Raw genomic sequence first — 21,500 nt, forward strand, 5'->3', positions numbered from 1 at the left:
TAATAAACCAGTCAATGAATCCTTGATATTCACAAGGGGAAAACAAAATCATTGAGAGCTGCCAGAATTATGAATAACACTATAACATATCGTTTCTATAAGCTATAACCAACACATTTAAATGAGCTCTTACTTAGCTTCATTTATGAATTACCAGCAGGTGAAGATAAATAGTATATTATAAAGCCATGTTTACCTTTAAATCTTGAGCAATCCCATTATTGTAAATCTATTATATTTCTCTAAGAAACTCATTCTCCACCCCCTCCACCCGCCCCACGTAATGGCAATTTCATACTTCTCTCTCCTCAAAATTTCAATCTAGCCTCACCCACAATTTTATCTTATGACCTTATGTGTCACTGCAGAAAATACAAACCATTAATAGGCTATGTCTTCATTCTGCCATCTCCAAATTTACTCATGTCTGCACCTTCACCCATCTTTTCTTTCCTCCATTTAAACTCACTACCTGTGCTCTGGATCTCTTCCATTTCACCATCCTAAGGATTTTTGCTCTTCAGGAATATCCTCTATTTTCTGTATATTTAACTTATTCCTCTATATCATATTGTTTCAATCACAACAAAAGTTTTCATTGACACTATATTTCCTCCTTCAGTTAACATTCTACTATTCTCTATTGCTTAAATGCTCAAAATGTTCTCTATGTGTTTTCTTTTCTTGTGCACATCTTTTTTTTTTAATTCTTCAACTCATTTTATTTTTTATTTTTTCTATAAATAGAAACTCCTTTTTTCAAGGTTACTAGATACTTCCACCTTTCAAGATCCTTGAAGTTCTAATAGTGCACGATTATTTAAGTTGATTTCTCCATTTTTGATACTATTTCCTTAGTTTCCAATTATTTCATTGAACATCCCTGCTATCTCCTTTCCTTATTTTCTCTTATTAGACTTCAATGTTGGAGTTTTATAAAACTTAGTACAGAAACAGCTTCTGTTCCATTCTCTCCCTAGGCAATCTCATTTATTGTCAGGATTTAGATACAATCTGTATTTTGACAGATCTCAAATTATGTTCATTGAAGGTTTCTCACTGATTCTGGACATCGTTTCTCAGATATTTTATATTTTATCTTCATTTGGATATTTTGTAAACAAACACCTTCCTGCCCCTCCCTGTCAATTGTTTCTCCTCTGATCATCTGCCACTGAATAAAAAACCCATTCAGATGATCAAACTGGAATCCTGGGAATACCTCAAGCCATGAATCTGAGTTTCTGCTATGGATTTATTATATGTGCATAAAATCAAATATCAAGAATGTGTTAGAACAATTTCCAGCATTTAATAAAAACTGCATATTAAATACAGGGTAAAATTGTAAAAGTCATACTTTTTAATGATCATTGCACTGATACCTTTTTTATTTTTGGTCTGGAACTACATTTGCTAAAACAAAATAACATCCCCACTTTACAGATCACTTTGATAGAAATAGCAGGTTCACAAGACTTTTCGTGGGCTTATCCACATAACTGATTCACTAAAAATCCACTAATCAAAGGTGTTGTACTTACTCTTCTGATAGGATCGAAAGCAGTAAGATTTCCTTTTTTTCTTATATTTTTCAGTGATATCTTTGTATTTACATATGGCAATCTAGAAAATGAACATATGCCAAATAAGTGCAATGGTATAAAAGTCCAAAGTCAAGTCATTTTTATTTATTTTATTTTATTTACAAAATCTGTTTATTAACTCATTGGGAAGAGTCACATAGTCTTTGTTGATAATAAAAATTATCTCACACTTTTTTTTTGCCTTTAATTCCCTTGATTTTCACATGGCTTACGTGTCAATCTTTAAAAATTTTTTTTTTGTCATCTCATAGATTTATCAGTATTATTGGAACACCAGTCCTTGTTTAACCCTAGATGATAATGTTACCTCTGAATTATTTTGAAGACCTTGGCTATCTATTTACATCAAGAAAATTGAGACATTTTATAACGTGTAAGAACTTGGCAAATATTTTGACACAATACATGAGACCTCAATTTTGGTATGGTTTTATTTTTTAGTTATTTAGATCTTAAAATAATAAACATAGCTTATGATAATAATTTTTTGTTTTTAAATTCTCTTTCAATAGTAATACAGAAAATTTGTAAACTTTAATTTTTTGTGTTAACAAATAAAAAGATTTCAATACTTATATGTGTTCCTTCTTTTTTATGTAGTTATTGAAGAACTTCTGATTAAAAAAAGAGAATTAAAAAAAATCAAAATTGTTACCATAACCAATGTGTGATTCTTCAGTATTCAACCTATTAAAATCTAGAATTAGATTTTAAAATATTATTTCAGTTTAGTAATAATTTTGTGAGCACTTTCAATGTAGATCACAGTGAGACGAATAACTTCACGAGGTCAGTATTAATGGTGTGCATGATGCAACCCACCTTCTGGCTTACTTGGCAGGCATTGCTAATTTTTAACTAGAGTCTTTCAAAATGAATTCAGCTAAAGACTTCCTTGCAGTCAGTCTCAATATAGGTCAGTTTCATGCTGGGCACATTATATTTACCATTTCAGTTTTAGCAGGGTCAAGATTTGTGAAGAATCAGATCTTATTCTACTGGTAAACTCATAGATTATCCTGTTACTATTTCACTGATGCTAGTAAAAGATATGAGACTCGGGTCAGAGACAAAGGAATTTATCATTCATGGCACAGCAAACAGCGTGAGCATCAGCATATTTTATGTTGATTTCCTGAGACCAAATCCTCACAAGGTATTGTGAAAAGGGACAGATGATACTTATACATGTGGTTGTGTTAGAACCTTTCTCTTAGGGAAATCAAAACTCTTCTAATAGGAAGTAAGCCTAATCCAGAGACATTGTCTTTCAAGGCTGTTTCTACACAAATATTCTTGAAAAGATAGTGTTTAACAAAGGGCAGTCTGCGCCTGTGCTTGCAAGACAAGTAGAAACACAGAAGACTCATGGAGAACTCTCTCCCAATAAAGAGAATATTTTTGTCTCTCAAAGTATAAAGGTTAAACTCAGGATTTTGATCTTCTTCAAGCTATTCTATGTCATACATTCTTCTCTAGAAAACAAAAAGATGATTAAAATTGTATTTTAATAAATGGATCAAATCACTCTATATAATGAGAAACTAATCTAAAGCAACTAATTTAAGGCGAAGTGATCAAAGTTAATAATCTTTAGTTTTCAGTTGACACACAAGTACTTTTTAGTGTTAAAAAAATTAATCAGTATAAAGGCCATTTTAACAGTTTTGATTATTCTTTTTGACCAAATTTCAGTCCTGCTCTCTTTCAATATTTATCAAATTAATATCTTTTAAAACTTTTTATTATAAACATTTTCCAATATACACAAAAGCAAAGAGTGTAATAGAGTATACATAGATCGATTTAATCAATCATCAATTTATAGCCAATCTTATTTTATCTCTCCCTCTTCCTACCTGCCCTGGCTTATATTAAAGAAATCTCAGACATCATTTCATTTTATTTGGGTTATTTATGTTTTGAGAAAAGACATTTTTGCTGTTTCTCCTTTTTTGCTCATTACATTCTGCTAAGTTTATTCTAGTGTCTATGCCTATTTGGAAATTTGCCTGAACAAATTGCATATTCGATTCTTGTTTGGGGGCTTGGCATATAGGTATACCATATTGCATATTTTCTTTTAAACATTTTTTATTAAAATATAGCTAACATACAATATTATATTAGTTTCAGGTGAACACCATAGTTATATAACATTTAGATACCTAAAGAAGAGATCACCATGGTAAGTCTATTAACCATGCGATATTATATAAGATTATTACAATATTATTGACTGTATTCCCTATGCTGTACATTACATCTCATTACATTTATTTTATAACTGGAAATTTGAACCTCTTATTCCTCTTCACTTTTTTATTTTGTTTTTATTCTTTAATCGTAATCTATTTTTACCCACAACGATGGAAGTCTCAATATGATAAAATTTGGGCATGAGAGGAAGAAGATATGAAACTTGAATTTTTCCTTTTGAAAGACAAATTCTATTTTTGGATAATTTTCTTTTAACTCAGCGAAGATGTTTATATGCCTTTTTCACATTTTCATTCATGAGATACATGGCCATGATATTCCAATAGACTTGCTAGGACAACTTGTACATCTGCAAAATTCTTATAACCTCCCTTAATGAGTCATTTCTTCCAAACCATGAATCATCTTGTTTTCTTCTGACCTTTTCCCAGTTCATCTACAATTTTAGAAATGAGTTGCCAGTAGATGAAAGTAAAGCTCAGGTTTCAAAAGAGCTAGCCCCTTACTCTATAGAGACTTAAGTCTGTATGATGAGAAAAAAGTAGAATGCTAGTAGAGCTTCTGATTTGGTAGAATCCTTCAAGTTTATCTCTTAGAGGTACAAAGTAAGATTTTCTTTCACATTTAGAGCATTCCTCTAGGAGATAAAGACTTCTCTATTATAGTTCAGGTGCTTATTTTTAACACATGTAGATTATCTTAAATTCATGGTTAAAATACTGCTATCCTATAGTCCCATAATGAATAAGGAAACTTTACTGTGGATAAGGTGTGGCAGGAGATAGTGACGCAATCTTCAATGCAAGCAGCCATCTTCCTTTAGGGATTAGGTTATTGATTATATTAGTCACCTTAAACTAAATAAATCTGCTATGTAGAATAAATTTTTCAGATTGAAATTGCTAAATAAGAGGAAAGAAATGAGGGAGTAGAAACAATAAAAAATGAGTATTTTGGCAAAGTGCTAGAGGTCCTGGATACCAGTTTACAATAGTGACAATTTAAAGGTGTCTGCCTTTGGGAATCATAAATTTTAGGTAGGGAAAAAAAGTCATTTTCACTGTAACCTTACACAATGGCACTGGCATGTAGCTATCACAGACTCAAAAACAAAACAAAAGAAAATTGGAGAACTTGCTTGGTTAGTGTTTTTATTCCTATTGTTGCTTTGTTGGTTTTATAAACAGCTACTTTTGGATACTGCAGTTTAGTGTGTGTGTGTGTGTGTGTGTGTGTGTGTGTGTGTGTGTGTGCATGCACGCATGCGAGTGCTTGCACACGTGTGTGTGCACGAACAGCTTTTAATGGTGCTCTCGAGTCACTGAGGAATTTTCAGTTTTCAATGTATTTTTTCACATGTACTGCTATAGAATTCTTGGGGAGAAAATTCGATACATGACTGTTTCATATTTATAATATAGAGGTAATGTAGGGAGGAGGCAAGAGAATTAAAATGTTAATCAAGCTACTGTAATATGCTGATTAGCCCTGCAGCCAGGCCAGGAGGACACCTTCAGAACAAAGGAAGATTTCTGTGGGATTACTAACAACCCATTCCCCACCACCGCTGTGTAGGGGAAACATGAGCCAAGAGGCATTCCCTATGGCTAAAACCATGGGGAACCTAAGGATTAAAGACTGGGAACTGCCAGCAGGCCTTTCACTTTACATAGTCTTACCTCTTACCTTTTCAGCTATGTACCCATCCTCTCCTCACTGTACGTTCACATCAAAGGAAATGGAAACTAAAGAATGGCATATAAACTGAATTCTCTGAACACTCAGGGTCCCTCTCAGTGGCTTTATTTACTCTTGTCTCTGTCACTGTCCTAGTCTCTCTATTGTCACTGTCCCTCTTAGTTCCTTTACTCTGTCTTTCTCTCACTGTCCCTCTTACTCTCTGCCTCTGAGGGGAGACCATACTCTGCCTGTGGAGTGTCACCCCTTTTCTAATAAACTTTCCTTTTGACTCTAACTTTTGGCGTGTGCGTTGAATTCTTTCTATACTCTCCACCAAAGAATCCTCTTCTCTGGGCGAAGGGCTTGGTCTCCCCCCACCAACTGGGGGAAATTTGCCCCGTCCTGTATCAGAGGCACTTATGAATATAACTTAATTTTATCTATTCACAGTATTCTAGGTCGGAATTTTAAGAAGGTGATTATACTCATCCATGCTGATGTCTTTCGTAATGAGTAATCTATGGCTGTAATCTACACCTATTGTACATGTATTGTGTTAATTATTTGTTTTTTCTTAATTGTTCACACAAAACATTCTAGAGATATACACGTTTCGTAAAAATCTTAATATTAATCTTAATGTAACAATTTTATCTTTTATTCCTTTTCACGGGAAAAATGTAACAAGATCTTTAAATAGAATATTAAGGTTCGTTTTTGGAGAGCACCAGCAATGTTTCTTCAGTAACTTCTAATAATACTAAGTAGAAAAGAACAGTGCAGTGAATCACAGTCTTGCACTGTTATACAATTGCTTAAGGTCAGTTACATAAGGAAATAGACAAATAAGGCAAAAGCAAACTTCTATCACATTTGTGAAAAAACCCAAGGTACACAGAATGGAAATGACAATCGATTAAGAAGAGTTGCCTATATTCAGGGTTTTATTCCTCACATGTTAGCCTTTTAGGTTGCTTATTGCAGTAAGCTTTTTTTTAGATTACCTGTAACTTATGATTATAGAGGAAATGAGAGAGAAATTAAATTCCAGTAATTAAACACGGCCTTATTAATCTCTTAAGAACTTTTCCTTAAGGCCTTTACAAGGTCTCAAGGTCTCGAAATATCTGACTATTAAGGACTAGGAGAGAAAGTCTAAATGTGAAAAGAATGTGATAGTTCCATCTCCACCAACATTTCATAAAGAGGGAGCTGATGAGGCAGAATAGAGACATCACTGAACTTGGAGTTAGAAAGTATGGGCTTGGTTCCTAGTCTGCCTTTACTAATCTTGTGATTTTTAACAAGTCACATCACCTCTCTGAGTCTCAGTTTCTTCTATTTTATGAAATGTACCTACCCACACAGAAGTTTGCTAAGGTGGTAAAATGAGATAATACATATTGAAATGCTTTATAAACTGAAGAGTGCCATATAGATATGTTATAATTCTTGAGTTTAGATCTAATGAGGCACAGAAAGATTGTCATCCCCAGAAAAACAGGTTGGGATAGTCAAGGATTTTAACATAATCTTTTGTAAATCCTGCCATTGGACACGCTCTTCTCTGTTGCTAAAGGGATTAAGGGATACACTTAGAGGAATGTATTTTTTTCAACAACTTGTATACAATTTTCAAAAAATCATAGCAATTTACTGGCTGTTCCAGCTTACCAACAACCTGAAAGAAAAAAGCTATGATTCTTTCTACTCTAAGTATCAAATATAGGCCATGTCACAAATACTCATGTTTCATCAAATTATAAAACATACTTAATCATGTATACTGTAAAAGTGGAAATTCTCCAGTTATAGGGAGGTGGTACCTCCAGGCGCCAGCCCCCAGGAAGAGCAGTAACTCAGTCACAGGGAGGTGATAACTCTAGGCGCCAGCCCCCGGGAGAAGCACAACATTCCAAGGTGCAGGTAATAAAACTGTCTACTAGGCCCTGTTTGATCTGAGAGTCCCCCGGATACATTTATCTTTGTACAAGACGTTAACGGCTAACTTCTGCTTCTTGTAATCTGCTTGCTTGCTTATTCAAGGATGTAGTTGGAGGCTTTATAAACTGACTCCTCTGGAAGCTGGGGGCTGATCTCCTCTAATCCTGCATGGAGAGAGTCAGCCGGCCGGCTAATAAAGGCTCATAATTAATCTCAATTGGCTCCGTGGGTCTTAGAATCGTTCGCGCCATAACATACACAATCCAATAGTATCCGATAGAGACACATAATGGATTATTGGGGTAGTGTTTAGCCTTAAGTTGGCTGTATTAAAGTCAATGATTTTGTTTAAAATTTGAGAGAATGTTAGGAGGAGTGATGACAAGTGAGGAGATCAAGAGGTTTATAAATTCCTGCAATTCTTTATTAACCTCTCTCTTTTTCCAGGGATGTGCGAATCCACTGTAGGGCCCCCAAAGCAAGGCCATTTTATAAAGCAAGTTAGTCTACTTTCATTTTTCAGAGATTAGAAGAGGGGAGCTTTAAAATCTACATGGCACATTGATTTATCGCACTGATTAATGAAGCCTTGGCCTCTTAAAGCTATATCTGGCAAATCTAAAATGGAGAGTTGAGACAATTAGAGGCATGGTACAAACAAGATTCCCCACTTGGCAATGACCAGCTAAGTATTCATGTAGGAAACATTGTGCTTGAATTATATTACAGCCCTATATTTGAATTTACTTGTATAAACAAGCACTGCTTAAGTCTAATCTAGACATTGGAATCTTGTTTCTGAGCATACAACTATTTATGCTCTTTAAGTCAATGGAGTAGCAGATCATTAAGTCTTTGGGGGTTTACAAAATGGAACCATTCTTGATTTGAATTACTTTAATCCTTAATTTTCAGTGCAAAAACAATACTAGAAAGAGCAAATGGAAGGAGATTCACTTTTTGTTCTCAGTCTATGTTCTAATTCTAGTTGCAAATTTATATCATTGGTTTCAAATTACTGATTTAAATCATTTTGCCTTTTTCCAGGTAAAAATATTAATAGTGGTGCATCCTGTAGTGACATATAAGTAATTTAATGAACACAGGGATCACTGCCATGTCTTTTATTCTACCAAAAGCGCCATTTCCCAATAAAAAGCTCATAATGAGACTATAACTAAATAAATGTGCTCCAATAAAGTGTACAGACCTCAACGAATGTGGAGGTCATATTCAGCTATACTTGTATGAGTTAGGAAACTGTCACTTACTGTCCTTTGTCTCTGCGGTTGTGCTAGGTTCTAGGAATATAATAATGAATAAAATACAGCACCTGCCCCCAAGGAGGACACAATTTAGGGATATTAGAGCCACATGTGAAAAGAATGACCACTGCAATGGGAGTCAACTACAGTCAGAAAGAAAGAAGCCAGAGACCATACCAGGAGCTTTCTAATATGTTACCATGTTTAATCCTCACAGTGTCTCGGGAAGGGAGATTTTAACATCTCCACTTTTATGGAGTAGGAAACATCTGTGCAGAGATTTTGAGTAAAATAACTATGGTAGAGCAGAGAAAGAAGTGGCTTGCTTTGCCTGGGGAGTAGAAAAGTCTTGACAGAAAAGGGGCATTTGACATTAACTTAGAATTAGGATGAGAAGTTTGAAAGAAGTGACTGAGAAAGAGAAAGAGTTCACCACTGAAACATGTAAGTGGATTGCCTCCTTCCATCAAAACATGCTCAGATATATGAGGCCAAGCAGAGAGTGAGACTCATCACATGGAGAAAGGTCTTCCAATCAAGTAACCTTGACTCAGTTGTCTTTGAGATTTACTATTACTAGAGTTTTCTCCTCTCATCAGTACCACCAGCTCTGGCCAGAGGTGAACACGGACCATTGACTTGGCTCTTCTTTGCTCAGGGAAACAAGCTGGAACTTGAAAAACTTTGCTGACTATCAATGAAAGATTAATAAAATGCAGAGATTTTAAGAGCATGGTAGATTACCAAGTACTGGTTTTTCAATCTTATTATAGACATTTTTTTTTTGTCAGGGCCCCCCTCTTTTGACCAGTGCTTATTTCTGTCTGAGGTTAATACTCTCCATCCTCAAGATGTGGAACATCTTTTCAAGGACTCATCTGGGCTCTCACTCGTAAGCTGCCCACCTGCTTCTCTGTGGAAAAGCCCTATTGTTTCCCACCACACAGATCCCCTGAGCCTCTGTCTCTCTGTGGCCGAGGTGAAGATGGGGAGTCTGATTGGTTACCTTAAATTTTCTGACCTGAAGGACATACCTCCTCTTAAGAGACTTTGGAAATGATGATGATTGACTAAGCTCAAATTTTAGTTAAAGTTCTATTCCTAAATTCAGAGATTGATTTTGTTTATACAAAGACCAATACTATAAACATACAATCAGCATAACATTGAATTAGTAATTAGTAAAGATTATTTTTTTTCCTCAGAAAAATACCCTCTATGGTTAGAGCTCAGTGTGGTTTGGAAGAGTGAATGGAAGAAAGTATGATGCAAGTGTAAAGCTATATTATAAAGAATCTGAAAAGAAATCTTACAATATTGTGATGTTATCTTTTCACACTGGGGAGTCATCAGACTCACTTAAGCGGGTGAGCATCAATCAAATTTGTTTTGTAGACATGGCTTATCCTTCTCATGAGCATTTACTTTTTACTTGTTAACCCAAATGATTTCCTATAATTGCAGGGAATCCATAGCCAAGTGCACACCAACTTTATTACTTCCATGTGTGTAGGGAAAATTTTAGAGTGGTGGTGTCTCTGAAAACACACAGTATGAAAGCTAGATTCCGACGCATGTAACATTATGACAGTGTAGCTGTTGTGACAATATACAACAATTGTATCTATCTTCTGTCTGATTCATTTATTAATTAATCAATTCAATATATAGCTATTAAATATTGGACACTGTACAATTGATCCAAAATAAAACAGTAAGACAGTGGGTTAAAGTAAAACGAGAAAAAAAGAAAATTGATGAACAGGTAGCATATTTTAGGGATATGATAAAACATACACACTAATGAAGAAGATCTTAACATTTCCTTCTGCTTAACTAAACTTTGGAAAGGTTTATTTCTGACTATGGAAACTTGATCTTTCTTTTCTTTACATTTACTGTAGAAAACTTCCAAATGTAAATTCTTTCTTTGCCCTTTTGAGATATAAATCATTTCCCAGGCTGTTGCCAGTTTTACAACCCAGGAATGTTTTTCTCAAGAACTTGGGAGCCATTTTTTGAAATATAATCATCGAAAGAGATAGTGCTCCTGTCTCCAAGTCTCTGTGGGAGGGCAGGAGCCTAACTTCAAAGAAATAACGATTAGCAAACACTAATTGTCTAATTACATAGACTTCCCCAACTGGGCCTTCCAGTACTTTTCCACTAGCTTAACCAGTGCAAAATTCTTCCCACATTTTTCTTCAGTGGAGTTGAGTTTAGTTTCTCTCCCCTATTGTAATAGTCTTGAATAAAGTCTTCCTTGCCTGTTTAACTCTCTGGTGCAATTTTTCTTTGAAAACAATCACAAAAAGCAATCTGAAATTCCAGGCAAAACAACCACCACAGAAAGACATACTCCAGCTGAGAAATTAAAATGCAGCATGATTGGACTCTTGATGGAATATAAAATGAGACTTTTTTGTGTAGTCTTCTTAGGGTGGTATCGAAAGTTTCAGCTTTGAAATGATAAAGAAATATTGTTTATTTAAGAAACCACACTATTTGTTTCTGAAGTAAACAATATTTACTCAGTCATAGAGTAAAAATGCTATTTATTGCCTTTTGATTTTGTAATTTCCTATTGAAAAAATAAGAAATAATTATGGCTATAGAATAAAATATAAATGTTTTCAACCTTTATAATGTCAAGTGTGGAGGTGGGGAAAAGAAAGAGAAAGGCAAGAAAGGGTCAGGGTAAAGGTATAAATATAGCTAATAAAAAATAGAGGAATAAGCATTTTTTATTTAATTAAGTTATTTATGTTATGGTTGACAACCATAATAAAATGGTTGCTTTTTGTGTTTACATTATTTTATTTGTTTTTTAAAATTTATTGGGGGTAATATTGGTTAATAATATCATATAAATTTCAAATATAAAATTTTATAATAAGTATTTTAGTAAAAACCAAAAAAGTGACCTAATGATATTGGGCTACATTGAGAGATGGAAAGAAGATGAAGAATTTTAAGTGTATTAAATACTTAAAATTATAAGTATAACTAATACTTTTTTAAAGTTGATAAATTAACATATAATATGTAAGTATAGTATTTCAAATATAAGTATGGTACTTGAAAACGAAGAGAACAACTGAAACCAGGAATATTCAAAAGTCGTTACCTCTGAAAAGGATTCTTGAAGGTGAAGAGTAGTGTGATGGCACATAACAGAGTAAAATACTCGGACTCTCGGACACCATCTTGTTCAGTTTGTATTGTTTCTATGGCCTTCAAGCTAATAGTTCCTGCTTTGTCTAGCATATAGACATGCTCATTATTACAGAAATTCTGCTTTCTTCTTGAGTTTTAGAAAAACAATGCCTTCCCTTGACATAAAATAAGGCTAACTCTGGACTTTCTTAAGATGGATTTGAGAAATCACTAGGGTTCCTGTCTTCTCAGTTGGCACTTTCTTGATCAATAAAACTTCCCTTTAGTTATCAAAATAGAGGGTGTTTGTTTGCCTGTGCACATCAAAGTCAAATGAGACATGAGCAGGGATTTGTGACAAAGTAAAGGTTTACTTAAGAAAATGGCACCAAGCCCAGAGATACAGGTGAGTTAGTACTCAAAGACCTGACTCCCTGATGGCCTTTAGGGCAGGGGTCACCAACCCCCAGGCCACTGACCAGTACTGGTACTTATCTGTGGCCTGTTAGGGCTGCGCTAGCAGAAGGTGAGTAGAGGGTGAGTGAGTGAAGCTTCATCTGTATTTGTAGCCATTCCCCAGCACTAGCATCATCACCTCAGCTCCACTTCAGATCATCAGGCATTAGATTTTTTAGGAATACTGGTCCCTGGTGCCAAAAATGTTGGGGACCAGTGCTCTAGGGGATGGGTTATATAGAAGAAAGGTTATTAGCCATGGTAGTTAAGAGAGTTTGGGTCATGGACTCCACTGATTGGTCAGGGCTAGGGTAGATGGCAGTTGATCATTGCATCAAGTCTGATGTAAGTCATGGCATCATTCTTTCTAGTCTCAAGGGGATGTGACCAGTAGAGTTGTTCCTCCTTCATGGGTCTGAAGCTGAAATTCAACTGAAATCAAGATGCCAACTAAAGGTTTGATCAAAACTATGTTTCAGTAGTTAATAGATCTGAGACTTTGTTCCTAAGACTATTAGATGCTGACCAGAATCTGATGTCCTAAGGGCTTAATAATTAAGGGAGTGATTGTGCAGTATGTGCAAAGTGGAAGGATAAGGAAAGAAAAGCAAATGAGAACAAGGCCAGTTTGAATCAAGAAGAAAGAGAATAGAAAAAGTCATTTTAAAGAAGTGAAGATTTACACTTACTCCAAACTCTGATGTTTTGAGCTTTGGCCTTTTGAAGCATTGGATGCACGGACTTTGAACCAGTAACAATTTCGCAAGTGCTGGCCTTGAGGTAGTGCCTATGGCAAACCAGCTCGGGCTGGGGGTCCCCCTCCATGAGTCCTGAGCAGCTGCCAAGGCCGTCTTGCCTTGGGAACTTGGGAGCTTGGGAGGGACTTTCTCTGGCAGGCGCTGGCTGCCCTCGGCATACAGCTCATTTGAAATAAGAAAATATGTTTAAACTTTGGTTTAATGTCTGTTTTGTTTGTGAGGTAAGTTGCTCTGGCATGGGCAGCGGGGAATCAATATTCTCTATCTGGGCTTTTTCTCCCTGGGGCACAACTGTCTGCATTTATGGGGCCTCCATCTGAGAGTAGGCAGGATTTTTGGACTCCACCCATTTGCTTGTTAGCTCTCTGTAAGCCAATGGAATTGATTTGGAAATAAGGTAAGTCTCCCCAGTGTGTACAACTGAGAACTCCTTTCTTCTCCATTTGGAATCTTCCCTTGGAATAAGGCAATTTGTTCTGCAATTTGTTAGGCTACCTTGTTAGAGAGGGAAATAGTTGTAGGACTTTTACCCAATGTGTGAACTGGTTCATTTGCATTTGTTTGTTCCATCATTTTTATTTGAAATTTGTAGCTGTCTAGTTTATCTGAGGTTTGGTGAAGAGAGTAGTCAATCTGTCTTCTGTGTCATTTGTGGTTTGATCGGAGGCTTATTCTTCCCCTATTGGTTTGGAAGTAAGAAGTAAAATGGCATTTGAGGCTTTTCCTCCCCTCTGGATCTTTATCTTCAGACATGAGATAGCTACCATCTCGTGCTCAGGCTCTATCCTAGCATCATCACCTCAGCTCCACTTCAGATCATCAGGCATTAGATTTTTTAGGAATACTGGTCCCTGGTGCCAAAAATGTTGGGGACCGGTGCTCTAGGGGATGGGTTATATAGAAGAAAGGTTATTAGCCATGGTAGTTAAGAGAGTTTGGGTCATGGACTCCACTGATTGGTCAGGGCTAGGGTAGATGGCAGTTGATCATTGCATCAAGTCTGATGTAAGTCATGGCATCATTCTTTCTAGTCTCAAGGGGATGTGACCAGTAGAGTTGTTCCTCCTTCATGGGTCTGAAGCTGAAATTCAACTGAAATCAAGATGCCAACTAAAGGTTTGATCAAAACTATGTTTCAGTAGTTAATAGATCTGAGACTTTGTTCCTAAGACTATTAGATGCTGACCAGAATCTGATGTCCTAAGGGCTTAATAATTAAGGGAGTGATTGTGCAGTATGTGCAAAGTGGAAGGATAAGGAAAGAAAAGCAAATGAGAACAAGGCCAGTTTGAATCAAGAAGAAAGAGAATAGAAAAAGTCATTTTAAAGAAGTGAAGATTTACACTTACTCCAAACTCTGATGTTTTGAGCTTTGGCCTTTTGAAGCATTGGATGCACGGACTTTGAACCAGTAACAATTTCGCAAGTGCTGGCCTTGAGGTAGTGCCTATGGCAAACCAGCTCGGGCTGGGGGTCCCCCTCCATGAGTCCTGAGCAGCTGCCAAGGCCGTCTTGCCTTGGGAACTTGGGAGCTTGGGAGGGACTTTCTCTGGCAGGCGCTGGCTGCCCTCGGCATACAGCTCATTTGAAATAAGAAAATATGTTTAAACTTTGGTTTAATGTCTGTTTTGTTTGTGAGGTAAGTTGCTCTGGCATGGGCAGCGGGGAATCAATATTCTCTATCTGGGCTTTTTCTCCCTGGGGCACAACTGTCTGCATTTATGGGGCCTCCATCTGAGAGTAGGCAGGATTTTTGGACTCCACCCATTTGCTTGTTAGCTCTCTGTAAGCCAATGGAATTGATTTGGAAATAAGGTAAGTCTCCCCAGTGTGTACAACTGAGAACTCCTTTCTTCTCCATTTGGAATCTTCCCTTGGAATAAGGCAATTTGTTCTGCAATTTGTTAGGCTACCTTGTTAGAGAGGGAAATAGTTGTAGGACTTTTACCCAATGTGTGAACTGGTTCATTTGCATTTGTTTGTTCCATCATTTTTATTTGAAATTTGTAGCTGTCTAGTTTATCTGAGGTTTGGTGAAGAGAGTAGTCAATCTGTCTTCTGTGTCATTTGTGGTTTGATCGGAGGCTTATTCTTCCCCTATTGGTTTGGAAGTAAGAAGTAAAATGGCATTTGAGGCTTTTCCTCCCCTCTGGATCTTTATCTTCAGACATGAGATAGCTACCATCTCGTGCTCAGGCTCTATCCCAGCATCATCTTCTTATAAGAAAATTTATCACTTTAAATTCAGGCAATCCAAAGTCACTCTTTTTAATCTCTGAGGTTTCCAATTTATTGTGCACTCTCACTTCTGCTGTTTGTGTTCTTCAACAAGTGCACCTTAAGGGGCACACTTGAAGGAGAGGCTCTCTTGGGGACAATAGAATGCATTCTTTGATTGATTATAAATTAATTTTAAAATGGCTTTAAAGGAATTCTTACAGCATGCAAAGCTTTGGTCATCTGAACAAAATACCTCCGAGCCTTGTATGGTACCTGGAACAAAAAAGCTAGCATTTTAAAGTGAAAGCTATAAAATCTCTGTATATGTTTATCTGTACATTTATGCATATTTATGTATGTATATAGTGTATTTCTACTGCTAAATGTTATCACTAATTTGTAATATTAAATTGGCTTAAACAAGTGCTTATATGAGAATTCTCAAAAGTATAATAACAGAAACTAACCCAAATGCTTTTCAGAACCATGTAATTGGGAAAAATATTTGATATTAAAGCTGTTTTTGAGTTTGGTTTTGTTAAATAGGTTATGTTACTACTGTTGCGAAATTTGTCAGCAGAAAAAATAATTTGGTATGATAAAATTTTCATAAATAATGTAGACTTAATTGTTAGCAGCAAGTAAATTAAATAAATGTAAGTAGTATTAAAAGTTTCTTTGATAACTTGGAACTTTAAGGTTTTGCTAGCTAAATTAAATGATGGATATTTATTGAATACCGAAGCCATTCCCAAATAAGACTCCTGATAAAGAAAGTTTTATGTGTGGTCAAGTTCATTAAGAGTAAAATAAGTTTAATCAAGTAAGAGAATTTAGATATCAAAAATAAACTGATGTAAAATTAGAGTTTGGTTTTCTCTTTCTGCTAAAAAGGACAAAGTTTCTTGAATTATTGGTCTGCTACTAATACTGTGAAAAAGTTTCATGCCTAGAAAGCAAAGATTCTGTGTTTTTCAAAATAATTGTCTGTGTTTTATATGGTCTTAATCAGGTCCTTGATTATTTAAGCAAACAGTTTTCTCAATCTTAAAGAATAAAGTTTGGCTAACAATTGCTAACTTGTATTTTTGTTTGATACTTTTTATTGTCACTTTGAGTAAATAATTTAATATTGTTTCATAATGACATATAATCTTTTTGGTCAAGTATATTTGGCAATCTTCCTGGGAATCGAATTTTAAAAGAAGACTTTTTCTTAACCTGAAAAAGACTTTGGGTTGTTTCAATGGGCCCCTAGAATGCCTCAAAAGATTTGTTTTCTCTCCTTATAAAAGAGAAATATTAAATTAATTAGGCTTATTTTGTTGTGTTGAAATTACATGGGTAGCTTTGTCAAATGAAATAATTACATTGTATTTATATGCACATATTCTTAATACTAAATTAATGATCTAATGATTATAATTTCCAAGAGTCTACACTGTCCTGATATCATATTTTCATTTGGTATCTTAAAATGTTATGTTACAGAGAAAAGCAAATTCCTTTGTCAATTGCATTATAATCAGATTTATAACCATGTCATTTTGTTTTGTTGTTGTTGTTATTTAGTCATTATTTAACTTTGATGCTTTCAAAAATATGTTTCATTTTCAGAAAGATCTGTAGGAAGAACTCTGACTTATTTTAAAATACAAGTTTCTGAGAATAAATTTTCAGATTATCACTTTAAACTGGACAAAGGTTTATAAAACTCTAAGGAATAAGTGGATTTACAAAATGCTAGTAAATGATCAGGATAAATAAGAATTAATTATACAGGAATGAATAAGAATGATTATAATTTTCATAACCTTTTGCTTAAAATATTGCTGATTTTTTAATCTTTTTATTTTCCAGATATAAGGAAACTTGTTTTTCTTAGAGCAATTTGGTAAATTATTCCTTTGTAAGCAGTATTGAAACATTTATACTTTTCTCACTACTTGATCCTTCCAGAATTTGGAGACTCTGAATGAGTAAATAATATTATTTTTGTGGCAATATGGTTATTTGCATGAATTCTATAAGAATCCATTCTCTTTATAACAGGACACTATTGGAAACTGCTTTTTATTACTGGAATGCTATGTTTGAGAGAGACATACATAGTCTTGGATGTGACCAGAAGCTTTAAGGAATTAAGATTGACTTGGAAGCCAATAAAACAGCCTGGTACCTTGCTTACATGGTTCTCAACAGTCATTCCAGATAAGGAACAAAGGTTCCTTTCCTGGGAGTTATAAAGAAAGAATCTCAAGATACTTTGGGGGACATCAGAACCTGAGGAATTTACCGAGATCTATAGGTATTGCAGGTGTCTAATGGCAAGAATGTGGCTTGGCTTCTGAGCCTTGAGAGGCTAGTTAAAGTTCAATCTGGTGATTCCTTATGAAATTCCAGCAAAGCAGATTTAAAAAGTACTATGTGATCAATTGTTATTGTATTTATACAAATAATCAGGCCCAATTTATTGAAACTAGACTTATGCAATGAATTAGTCTTATTTTGGCTATCATTGGTAAAAATGAAGGTGATTTTAGAGAGAGAAATTGTTTCAACAGAAACTATAATACACAGTTGTGGATATTAGATTCTAATTCAGTTAATTGTCTTTAAAGTTTTATTTTTCAACTGTAATCTGGACTGGATACTGAACTTTTCTAGCAAAAATATTTGGCTACAACTCTCTATACTAATTTTTCTCCCATTTTTTGCCTTGGAATTATTGAGAACTAAAACTGCTTTTTTTTTTTTCCTCTGAACCTTGCCATTACAAACTGCAACTAGATGACATCATAAAAACTACAGAGAAATTATCACAACAGCTTGTGCTTAAACAATGTCAGTGACTGATGCTGTCTATGTAAGCCATGCACAGAGTTGACCTGAACACCTGATGACATCATCAGAGACATTCACACTTCAGACCAGGAGAACTATCACATTGTCATTGCCTACTTTCACTCCAAGAAGAGTGAAGCTTTGAGCCTTACATCTAGAACTCTTGACCAAGAGCCTTATAGACTCAGAAACTGGTTTATAATTTGCTGACCATTAACCTTTGTTTTTCTTTGTTTTCCAAATCTTATCAAATACGAAGGTTATAGAATTTAACCCATATATTTAGCCATTTGGCCCATTCTACTGCTCAAGCTCTAAGACTCAAACAGACCACTTTAGAGTCCATGGCACATGGGTCCTTAAACAGTAGGATTGCTTTAAATTTCTTGTTAGCTGAACAAGGGAGTATTTGTATAGTGGCAAACTCATTATGGTTTGGGTCCTAGGGGACATAATAAAAAAAGTTACTCTTTATTTTTAATCCAAATTGAACACCCAGAATGCTCCCTCTAAAGCTCAGTGACCACGATGGAAGAGATGGGCATGTGAGATTGTAAGAACCGGTTAAGAGGGGCACATGGGCAGATAAATCTGACTCCATCTTAAAAGCTAATCCTCCCTCTTAATTGAACTTGGAACCAGTTGCCCAATTTCTCTCAAGATTGAGGAATGAACAAAAAAAGGAAGAATTATAACAGAGTAAAATGCCCAGTCTCTCTGATTCCCTTTTGTTCAAGCCTTCATTGTTCCCATGGCCTTCAGGTTCCTGACTTGTCTTGCATATAGACATGTTAATCATTATCGGAATTCTACTTTCAGCAGGAGTTTCACAAAAACAGCCTCTCCCATTTCTCTCTTCCTTTGACATAAATAAGGGCTAAATTCTATACTTTTTAAAGAGGGGGAATCACTAGGGCTCCTATCCTCTTGGTTGGCACCCTCTCAATCAATAAACCTTTCCTTACTTCAAATTCTGACTTTCTGAGTTTTGGCCTTTCGAAGCATCGGGCACATGGGCTTCAGAGCAGTAATAGAAAGACTGTGTTTTATTATAAACAATTTTTTACTATTTAGGTTTTTAACCATACCATTTATTATTTTGATAAAACAAGTTATTATATATATTTCATCTTCAAAGTTTCTTTTTAACTACCATATACTAGATCTTTTTTTCTTGAAATATCTGCCCAGGATAGCCTCCAAATCTCCTTGAATCCTGTTCCCATTTGAGCACAGTCCTCTCAGAGCCATTGTATTTCTCTTCTATTCTCATTCAGTGAATTTAGTTCTTTCTGTTTTCCACACAACCTCCTGGTGTTCGGTAAACAAAGAACCCACCAAGTACCAGAATATACCTTTCTTAAAAGGCAGCAGGGCATTATGAATGACAAAAAGCAGCAAAACATTTAGAACTAAAAATTTCTTGTCATAATTTTTTTCTATCACAATTTAAAAATTTTATTCTCATGATAGATAGTCTTTGGAGTATGTGAAAAAAGCCAATGGGCTGACTCTTTCACCTCAGCTAAGTTTTTGATATTCTTAAGTAAGAGAAGTAATAGGAGGTATAATTCTATATTAATGAGAGGCTTAATTCTACAATGAGAGGTATAATTATATCACTTTTTAACCTTTTCTTATATTACTATATTGACTATATTATGAAGATGTAAATATTATTATTCCTGAACTCTAATTTACTCATAATGAATAGCTGCTAAGGGTCTACTCCATTAAAGAGCTTATTACTTGATTGGATATGGGGAAGCTGGTAGGTGCTAAGGGACAGGTGGGATACTAAGGTATCATTGATTTAGAGGGTAAAAGAATTTCATTCTGAGAAGATACAGGGTGACTGGGGAATGATCCTTGGTTGTTAATCTCCAATTAGTGAGTTGGGAATACTTAGGATGGCAAAAGAATGAGAAAGAGAGAAGTTTATCAAAGGTGCATGGTCTAAAAAGCTGAATGATTTATTAAGAAGAGAGAAAGAAAACACTGAATTAAAATAAGACAAAAATCGATTAAATTACTGAGGAAAAATTTGGGACTCAATAAAACTAGGGAAGTAAAATCTATACCAAAGACTCTATAAGTAAAATCACTATATTCTATATCAGTGTCTAGCATGCAACATCATGCATAGCACATGATAGTTAATAAGTAATCATTGAATGACCAATAGAATTAGTGAATTGCTAAAATGAAAAATGTTAACTCTATGGCCTCCAGAGCCCCTTTTAACTCTAAAATCTTATAAATCTAAAACATCCAAGCCCTTGTCTTTATTCTTTCAGGTTTGAAACTTTCTGTTAGTCCATACCATCCTTCTAAGTCAGCCACATACATGGCCACTGTTGCAAAGAGGCCACCTGCAAGAGGTAAATCCTGTCCTAGATAATTCCTTACTTATTGTACACCTTTCCTTCACTGCTCTGCTTTCAGCAGTTTTCATCTTAGATTTCCAGTGTTATAGTTGCAATTATTGTTTTCATCCTGAACGGAAACAACTATTCCTTTGTATTCTCATTTTGTCCTGACTCTGCTTCCCACGGGGTCTCAGTTCTGTGCTTTCCCCCGTTTAGAAGTTTCCCAAAGAGACCTATCTTTTCTTACAACCATTGTTGTAAGGGGGGGAGGGGCATATTTCTTTAACACTAATACTTGTTTAACTATCACATTCTCTCTTTATTTCATTCACTCCTACACTCACTGTAGCTTTGTGTTAGCCTTCATCCATACACTTTACTTTTCTAACCAAGACAACCAGTGAGCAATCACACTGTTAGTACCTTCAAAGGGGATGCCTGAATCCTTAATTTACTTGACTATGTCCAGAATTAAATAGTCCCTCCAGAATAAATCAATTTATTCCCCTGCCTTTCCTTCTATATCTCAGATGACTCTTGCTTCGCTTTATTGGGACTCATTTCTTTTCCTTCCTCCTGGGATCCTCTCTGGGATCTCTTTCGTTTTAGATCTACTAACTAGCTAGAAGACCATTTTCATCCATTTCCAAGTCCACACTCAACTACTGCCCATCTGCCCGAAACTTTCTCTTGAGTTCTAGACCTAAATGTCTTTCTACATACTGGTAAGCACCCTACATTCTACTGTCACATCACATGTTGTGAAGGAAATCATATTTTCTTAAAAATGTAACATTGAATCAGCATAATCTATGTAAAAATAACTAGTACATATATTTCTAGGAATTGTTTATATTTCTGACTATTAAAAATCTTAGAATTATAATCTTTGAATCTTAGAAATATAAAAATGATTGAACCACATATGAAAAGAACATTAGCTAACAATTATTAAGTACTGACTATGTGCCAGGAACTGTT

This window comes from Pteropus vampyrus, unplaced genomic scaffold (genome assembly GCF_000151845.1).
Source record: "Pteropus vampyrus isolate Shadow unplaced genomic scaffold, Pvam_2.0 Scaffold198, whole genome shotgun sequence".
NCBI lineage: Eukaryota > Metazoa > Chordata > Mammalia > Chiroptera > Pteropodidae > Pteropus > Pteropus vampyrus.